Here is an 8,871-nt window from a genome sequence, read left to right as displayed (position 1 = left end):
ACGAATTAGAATTAGAAGCCTTTGTCTTCATTACATGTAGAAACTGAGACTTAGAGGAATTAAATAACTTGCCCCAAGTTACCCAACTTAGAAAGAGTTTTTGAACCCAAACTGGTTGACTATGACATTAAACTGGTTGATTGACTGACATTAAACAAAAATCTAACAGCACATTAAAAGGATAATATACCACAGTCAACTAGATTTTATTTCAAAGGTACAAGGATGCTTCAGCATATACACAAATAAATAAATGTGATACACTACATAAATAGAATTAAAACAGAATCCAGATGATCCCCTCAATAGATGCAGAAACAGCATCTGATAAAATATAGAATTCCTTCATGATAAAAACCCTCAACAAACTAGGAATAGAATAAGCATATCTCAAAATAATGAAAGCCGTATAAAACAAACCCACAGCCAACAGCCTCTTGAATGGGGAAAAGTTAAAAGCATTCTCCCTAAGAACTCAAACAAGACTTCCACTTTCACTACTGCCATTTTTCACCACTCCCAGTAAACATAGTATCGGAAGTCTTAGACACAGCCATCAGGCAAGAGAAAGAAATACAAGGCATTCAAATTGGAAAAGAGGAAATAAATTATCCCTGGAGAAAGGACACCCTACTCCAAAACTGGCTGAGAAAATTGGATAGCCATATGCAGAAGAACTAAAATGCTCCCATACCTCTCACCATATACAAAAAATTAACTCAAGAGGGCTTAAAAAATTAAATATAATACCTGGAATTATAAAAATGCTGTAAAAAGTTTAAGATAGACTCCTGGATATTGGCCTAAGCAAAAAGTTCTTGAGTAAGACCACAAGAGCAAATACAACAAAAACAAAAATTGATAAATGAGAATTACTAAAAGGCTTCTGCACAGCAAAATAAATGATCAGCAGGGGAAACAGATAACCTACAGAATGGGAGAAAATACTTGTGAACTATGCATCCAACAAAGGACTAGTATCCAGAATCTACAGGAAACTCAAAACAATTCAACAGGAATAAAAATCATCATTAAAAATGCACAAAAAAACACAAATAGACATGTTTCAAAAGAAGGCATAAATGGCCAAAATGCACATGAAAAAAGGTTCAATATCAATAAACATCAGAGAAATGCAACTAAAACCACATTGAGATCCCGTCATACTCCAGTCAGAATGGCTATTATTAAGTCAAAAAATAACAGACATTGGTGAGGATGTGGACAAAAGAGACAATTCTCAAGAGAAGACATGGAAATTGCCAACAGGTTAATAAAAGAATGTTAAACATCAATTATGATCAGGGAAACACAAATTAAAATCACAATGAGGTATCACTTCACTCCAGTTAGAATGGCTATTTATCAAAAGACAAAAGAAAGCAAGTATTGGTGAGGATATGGAGAGATGAGAACACTTACACACTGTTGGTGGGATTGTAAATTAGCAAAGCACTATCGAAAAGAGTATAGAGATTCCTAAAAAGAAATTACAGAGAGAACTACTATATGATCCAGCAATCCCACTACTGGATATATAACCAAAAAAATAAAAATAAAAGAAAATCAGCATGTCAAAGAGACCAACCCATGACCAAAAAGTATAAACATATAAAGAAAACATAATATATTTAAGACAATGGAACACTATTCAGCCATGAAAAATAACAAAATTCTGCAATTTCTAACAACATGGTTGGACCTGTAGGACATCATGTTAAGTGAAATAAGCCAGACACAGAAAGACAAATACCATATGATTTTACTCATGTGGAATTATAAAAAAAAAAAAAAGGTTGCTAACATAGAAGCAGATATTAGTACACTGGACACTAGAGTCTGGGGTGGGGAGAAGGGAATGGATGGTAGGAAGAGGTTGGTCAATTGGTACCAACTTATTTCAAAACAATTAGATTGGATGAGTAAAATCTGGTGTTTTTTCCACAGCAGGGTGATGATCATTAACAGTAAGCATTGTATATTACAAAACAGCTAGAATAGAGAATTTTGAATATTTTTACCACAAAAAAGGAAACATGTATGAGGTGATATACATGATTAATACCCTGATTTGATTATTATACAACATATATATCAAAGCATCAAATTGTGGCACAGAGACATATCAATTTTTAAAAATAAAATGTTGCAAAGTCATAGTATTTTATATGGACAATGGTGGAATATTAATGGACTTCTTATGTTCACTAAAACACATTCGAACATCAAGCAGTACTTTTCATGCCTTGCTTTCACCTTATTAATAAAACTTTTCTTCATCTATATATTGTCCTGCTCAGCTACTTTTGTTTTTGTCCATTGCATCTTGCTATTACTGTATCCAAGCAATAACCTAATTTTGCTCAAGTGCTTTCATTGGTATAATATTAAAATGTAACGGCCATTCCAATTCCCACATCACTACACAAAACAAAAAAAGCCATAATATTTAGAAACACTAACAAAATCAAATGAAATAATTAGCATTAGATGTTAACAGAGAAATAATCACACTCAATAAAGTATATAATGTTTTTGGAACCAGTTAAGGTATTCACCACTGAAAACAAACAATTTGTTTGTCTCGAAGTCATGCAAAATACTAAGTAAATTGATGTAGGCTAGAAAAAAGATCACATAATTTGACAGCTACCTTTGCTTGGACACTAAAGATAACATATAACTCGCTACTTCATTGCAAGTGATTGTGCATTTATAATTGACAGAAAGTTTTACTCCCTTATAAGATTTGCCACCTTGTTACTCTAACTTGATTGATTGGTTGGTTAATCTTTTTTGAATGCTTCTATTTTGCCAAACTACAGTACTGAGCCCTTGTTTTGTGTCATGGTGTATTATGTCGGAAATATAATAGTGATCATGACATAAATGTTGCATTATAGGAAATAAAGAAAATTGTATGTCAATAATGAGGTAAAGGCTATAAGAGAAATATATAATGACATAGGAACACATAGTTACGAAAATGCACCAGGAAAACTAAACTATTCCAGGGGAAAGCAGACTTCAAATGAAGACTATGGCTTATCCAGGTGAAGATAAATTTAAAGAGAGCAAGATCCACATAGGGCCAAAATAAAACAACTCATAGATTTAAGTGAGAAGTGAACAATTCAGGAGGGCCAGAGTGTTTATCATTCATAAGAATATGAGGAGGCTTGTTGGTCACATAAGTGTCTTCTTTTGAGAAATGTCTGTTCATATCTTTCGCCCCCTTATTGATGGGGTTGTTTTTCTCTTCTAAATTCGCTGAAGTTCCTTGTAGATTCTGGATGTTAGACTTTTGCCTGATGGGTAGATTGCAAAAATTTTCTCCCATTCTCTATGTTGCCTGTTCACTCTCATGATAGTTTTTTGGCTGTGCAGAAACTCTTTAGTTTGATTAGATCCCATTTGTCTATTTTGGCTTTTGTTGCAATTGCTTTTGGTGTTTTAGTCATGAAGTCTTTGCCTATTTCTATGCAGTCATAAAAAAGAATGAGTTCATGTCCTTTGCAGGGATATGGATGAAGCTGCAAGTCATCATTCTCAGCAAACTAACACAGGAACAGAAAACCAAACACTGCATGTTCTTACTCATATGTGGGAGTTGAACAATGAGAATACATAGACAGAGGGAGGGGAACATCACACACCAGTGCCTGTCAGGGGGTGGGGAGCAAGGGGAGGGAGAAAATTAGAACAAATACCTAATGTATGCGGGGCTTAAAACCCTGATGACGGGTTGATAGTTGCAGCAAACCACCATGGCATATGTATACCTATGTAACAAACCTGCACGTTCTGCACATGTACCCCAGAACTTAAAGTAAAATTTAAAAAAAGAATAAAAATGCAATAAAATTAAAATTAAAAAAAGAATATGAGGATGCATCATTCAGCAGCATGTGTGTTTGAAATGCTCCTGTGGACAATGTTAGACAATTTGGACTTTATTTTAAGAAAACTATCAGGACTTTAAAAGACACTGAGCAACACCCTGACATAATGAAAATCACTGTTTGGAACATCACTTTAGCTGCAGTGCGGAAAACCGACAGGAGAGAAACAGGATAGGACTTATGTAAAATTTATAAATAGGATGACTGTGGTAGCTGAAATGAATGTATTTGAAGAAAGGATAAATAGACATCCAGATTTTTAAGAACTATTTAGGAGAATGACGAAAAGCTTGATTAACTGGATGTGAGGGGGAATCATAGAAAATACCCAGCTTTTTTCTTGGGCAACTTTAAGTTGGACTTACGTATAGTATTGTAAATATGCTGACTGCATCTTATTTCTCTTCCATATTTCTCTTCAACTAAATGTATGGGCACACTTGTATCTATATCTGATCTAATCAGGCTTAGTTGTCAACACTGATGTTCTTCAGCTTTATTATTTTATAATGTGGTTTCAAGACCTTTTATGTCTAGATACAGATTAGTGTGTTAATGATCTTTAGAAACTGCAATAACTTAAATTTAAAATATTACAGTAATGCAAAATCACTGACACGAAATGTAGTGGAAATATTAATTTTAGTATTTAGAAAAAATTGGAACTGTATGGTGGCTTAAATATTTTTGAGAGGCCAGGTATGGTGGCTCATGCCTGTAATCCCAGCACTCGTGGGGAGGCCAAGACAGCCCGATCACTTGAGGCCACGAGTTCGAGACCAGCCTGGCCAACATGGTGAAACCCCAACTCTACTAAGAATACAAATATTAGTCAGGCGTGGTGGCATGGTCCTGTAATCCACCTACTCTATCGGCTGAGGCATCAAAATTGCTTGAACCAGGGATGCGAAGGTTACAGTGAACACAGCTTGTGCCATTGCACTCCAGGCTGGGTTACAGAACAACATCTTGTCTCAAAAAGAAAAAAAAAAGCTTTTCTTCTTCTTCTTCTTTTTTATTAAGAGGTGTATAAAAAAAAGAAGATAAATATATTTAAAGACTATATTATAAGCTTTCCTCAAATATTCCTACTAAAGATTTGGTACCAATCCTATATTAATAAATCCTCAAACAATCAATTGTTTTTTTCTATATGTAATTTTAGTTAATAATCTGGTTATTTGTTACATTCATGCACTAATAATTAACAAATACATTTCACTTTTTAGAATAACAAAACATTACAATTAGGAATAAAATCTGCTTTTAACTATCAAATTTATCTTTTTTTAATGTATAAGCTCCAAGGATGTGTGTGTGTGGTTGTGCACCTCTATAAACACATACAGTATATGAAATATGACATATTTAATGTTATATATGCTCATAAATACTTATGTATAGATTTGCATATGTCTATATATATGTGTGTATATTTGTATATAATCTTCTAAAAAGAAGATAAAACATTTGTGCATAATGACTTGAAACTAGTTTGAAAATTGCTCTATATTCACAAATATGTTTAATAATCTACACATGAGCACACATAATTCTCAGTCATTTAAAATTATTGATAATATTTTATGCCATAAATATATTACCATACTGTACTTTTTACTGATTTATATTGAGGTTTACAATTTATTTTCAATACAAACATGGATTTTTTTGTTAGGCTTATTAACCAAGTTAATGATAAAAATGAATGGAAACAAGCTCAAATATAAGAAAAAAAATGTTTTTAATATTGCTAGCCTCTATCATTTTACTCAGCACAATTGAAGAATACCCTTCTTTTCCCAAACCACCTTTAAATGTTTTGCCATTTACCCTTCGTTAAACACTAACAATAGATATCCAACAGGAGTGATGGAGGTTGCAAAAATTGTCTAGTTTCCCCGTACATATGAAAAGAAGGTATAAGAGAAAGGCTTCTTACAATGTAGTAATTAGATTTTGTTCTTCACTAATTATTCTTTCTCAGTGCTGTAAGATAAGCTATGAAAACAAAAGTGGATATCACTAAGACGTTTCTCTCCTCTTCAACCTTCTCCTCACCTCAACTCCAAAGTTTCAGAGTCCAAATCCTTTAGGAATTCATTTTTCCATCTGCTCTTTAAATCTGGATTAATAAAGTAATTCCTCAGGGTAAAAGACATGTTATACAAACTCCAGCAGAAACCGATTTTGGTATCAACCTATTTGGAATTTGACCTTAAATAACTGGTCAAACAGAAGTAGTTATGATGGATTCAGTGAACTACATTGTTGTAATTGATTTGTTAATGCAACAACTGTTTCTCTGTAATTGCTGTAAATAGCATTCATTACTATTAATTGGAAGTCATTATTAGGATCATATGAATTATTGAAAAGAGACATTTGTGGTATAGAGTAGAGAACTCATGGAGGACTGCAAACACAGATATTATTGCTAATGTAATGTATGAAAAGTAACTGTGAACTTAGTGCATAACGTAAAAACTCAAATAATAAATAATCTAAAGATAATTTAAAATACCCCAGAAGACTTTTTTATTAAAAATAATGTGTTTGGATTATCAAATTGATAAGGACAGGAGATGGGAACACTTGATAGAAGAGGGCAGTTCCCAGGGAAAGGTCCCACCCTCAAGCCTGGATATCTGCGGTCCTAAATGAGAACAAGCATTCCTTTTTCACGCCCAAAAAGTTTCCTTTTGGCCTACAAGCCCCCTAAGCTTTACCCATATAAACCTCTTAACTCCAGGCTCCAGAGCAGACCAGCAGATGAGGAGATGAGACAAGCAGACGAATGACAGAATGACATGGTAGAGAAAGAGAGAAGAGGAAGAATGTCTGAATAATGAGAAGAGTTTGGCTGGGGACAGTCTGAGAGGAGTTTGGTAGCTAGATAGCCCAACTCCTGGGGAAGATCATCTTCCCACTCCATCCACCTTCCAGCTCCCCATCCATCCCACTGAGAGTCACCTCCACCATGCAATAAAACCTCACATTCATCCTTCAAGCCCCTGTGTGACCTGATTCTTCCAGGATGCTGGGCAAGAGCTCAGGATACAGAAAGCTGTCACACTGGCCCTCTGCCCTTTCGAAAAGGTAGAGTCCATAAAGTTGATTAACACTTAAAGCCATCTACAGAGGACAAAGCTAAGAGAGCATTGTAATACTGGGTTAGCAGGCACCTCCCCACTCCAGACACTACCATGGGGCTGGAGCCCAAAGCGCTTGTCCCAGCCTCTACACCTGTCTGTCTACATGCTCCCACTCCTGTGAGGGATTTGAGCAGTGGCAGTAACTGAACAAGCGAGCCACACCCCTGTCTCACATCCTGCAAGAATGATCAGGGAACTCTCCTGTTTCAAAATCACAATAAGCCAGTCAGTGCATTTCTCTCTCCACAAAATTCACGTCATGGAATAGTGGGGAGTGTCATTTTAGAAATATATTCAATGATTGTGACTTTGGGCAATGAAATTAATGGACACTGAAGATAATTTTGTGCATTCACAATTTGTTAAAGGGCTTGTACAGGGAGATTTTTGCAGAAAAGGATTTTAGTAATACAAATACAAAGTATGCTTGTACAAGGACTTGTATGTGTAAACTGGTGGAGAGATAAGAGTCAAAAGTTTTAATCAATCAATTTGAATACATAGAATCAGGAAGACTGTTGATTGAAAACATATTTCAAATTTCCTTGATTGGAAGAAACATAAGAGAAAATGTGTTATTGCCTATCAAGTTAAAAAAGCTGCATATGCAAATAAAATATCAAAGGCATTAAGATATTTACATCAAGAGCTAATTCAATAAAGTTTAATTCAGACTGAAATATAGTTTGTGAGGAAAAAAATCCAATAGATAAGTAGACTATATTGAGACTATTTATCACATTTGTTCCACTTTGTTTTATTTGATTAAAAATAACTTTTTATTATGAACTATAGTTAACCCTAATAATCCAGAACTCTTTGATCTTCATTAAGCCTGTCCTCTTACAAAATTATTTTATACTGAATTGGCTATTGCTTCGGAAATTAAGGAAAAACAATTCTTTTTTTTCTTCAAATTCCCTTAGTGAGTAAACTAGATACCACACTTATGTTTCTGATTTAATGTAAACTTAGTGTGTCAGTTTTTAATGCTCTTATTTGGATAGAATTCATTTGGTTAAAGAGATAAACTTCATTATTATGATAAAAGCATGTCATTAATTTATAAACCTTATTTTTAAACTATCTTGCTGAGGACTGGACAGAGATTTGAATAAAATGTACATTCAAAATAAACAGTTCCCTCAGCTATATGAATGTGCCAAGATACCATGGTGATTTTTACAACACAATTGTTGCTAAGAGTGTTGAGATTATTCTCCCACCTTCCTTTCATCCTACTCAGAGAGTTCTGTTCAATTTATTCTGTCAGCAAGTTAACAAAAATCAAATGGACAAGAACCTGATGTTCTAAAGAAAGCATTTAGAAAGCGGCTAGAGGTTTTGCTGCCTCGGCTGGGAGGTGTGGCATTTACCCTTTTCCAGTGATCTCTGACTGCGTTTGGACTGTCAAGATAGCGGGTAGAAGCCAGGAACATCTTTACCATCTGTGGCTGGCATCGTTTTATAAAGTGCCTGCCAAAGGAGAAACAGCTTCTTTTTAGTACATACCTCGGTGCCATTTTTCCTACCTTTTAACTCTCCATGAGGTTACATTACAGATGACTTGGCAGCAGAGTCATAGACCAGCTAAAAATATGAGGAACACACAAAACTCCGTAAATTATCATTTTAGAAGAAGTATTTGTTATCTTAATAGTTCTAGGCATAATCCATCTTGCTAAACATTATGCATTAACCTAAGTCCTGTACTGTAATTTGAAAAAAAAAAACCTCTTCTGAAATGCCATGAACAAAATTTATGAATGAGAAGGAATAGGTGAAAAGCCTAACTCAGACAAGAAAATCCATAA

This window comes from Mandrillus leucophaeus, unplaced genomic scaffold (assembly GCF_000951045.1).
Source record: "Mandrillus leucophaeus isolate KB7577 unplaced genomic scaffold, Mleu.le_1.0 Scaffold543, whole genome shotgun sequence".
Taxonomy (NCBI): Eukaryota; Metazoa; Chordata; class Mammalia; order Primates; family Cercopithecidae; genus Mandrillus; species Mandrillus leucophaeus.
Note: the sequence above shows the minus strand (reverse complement) of the source record.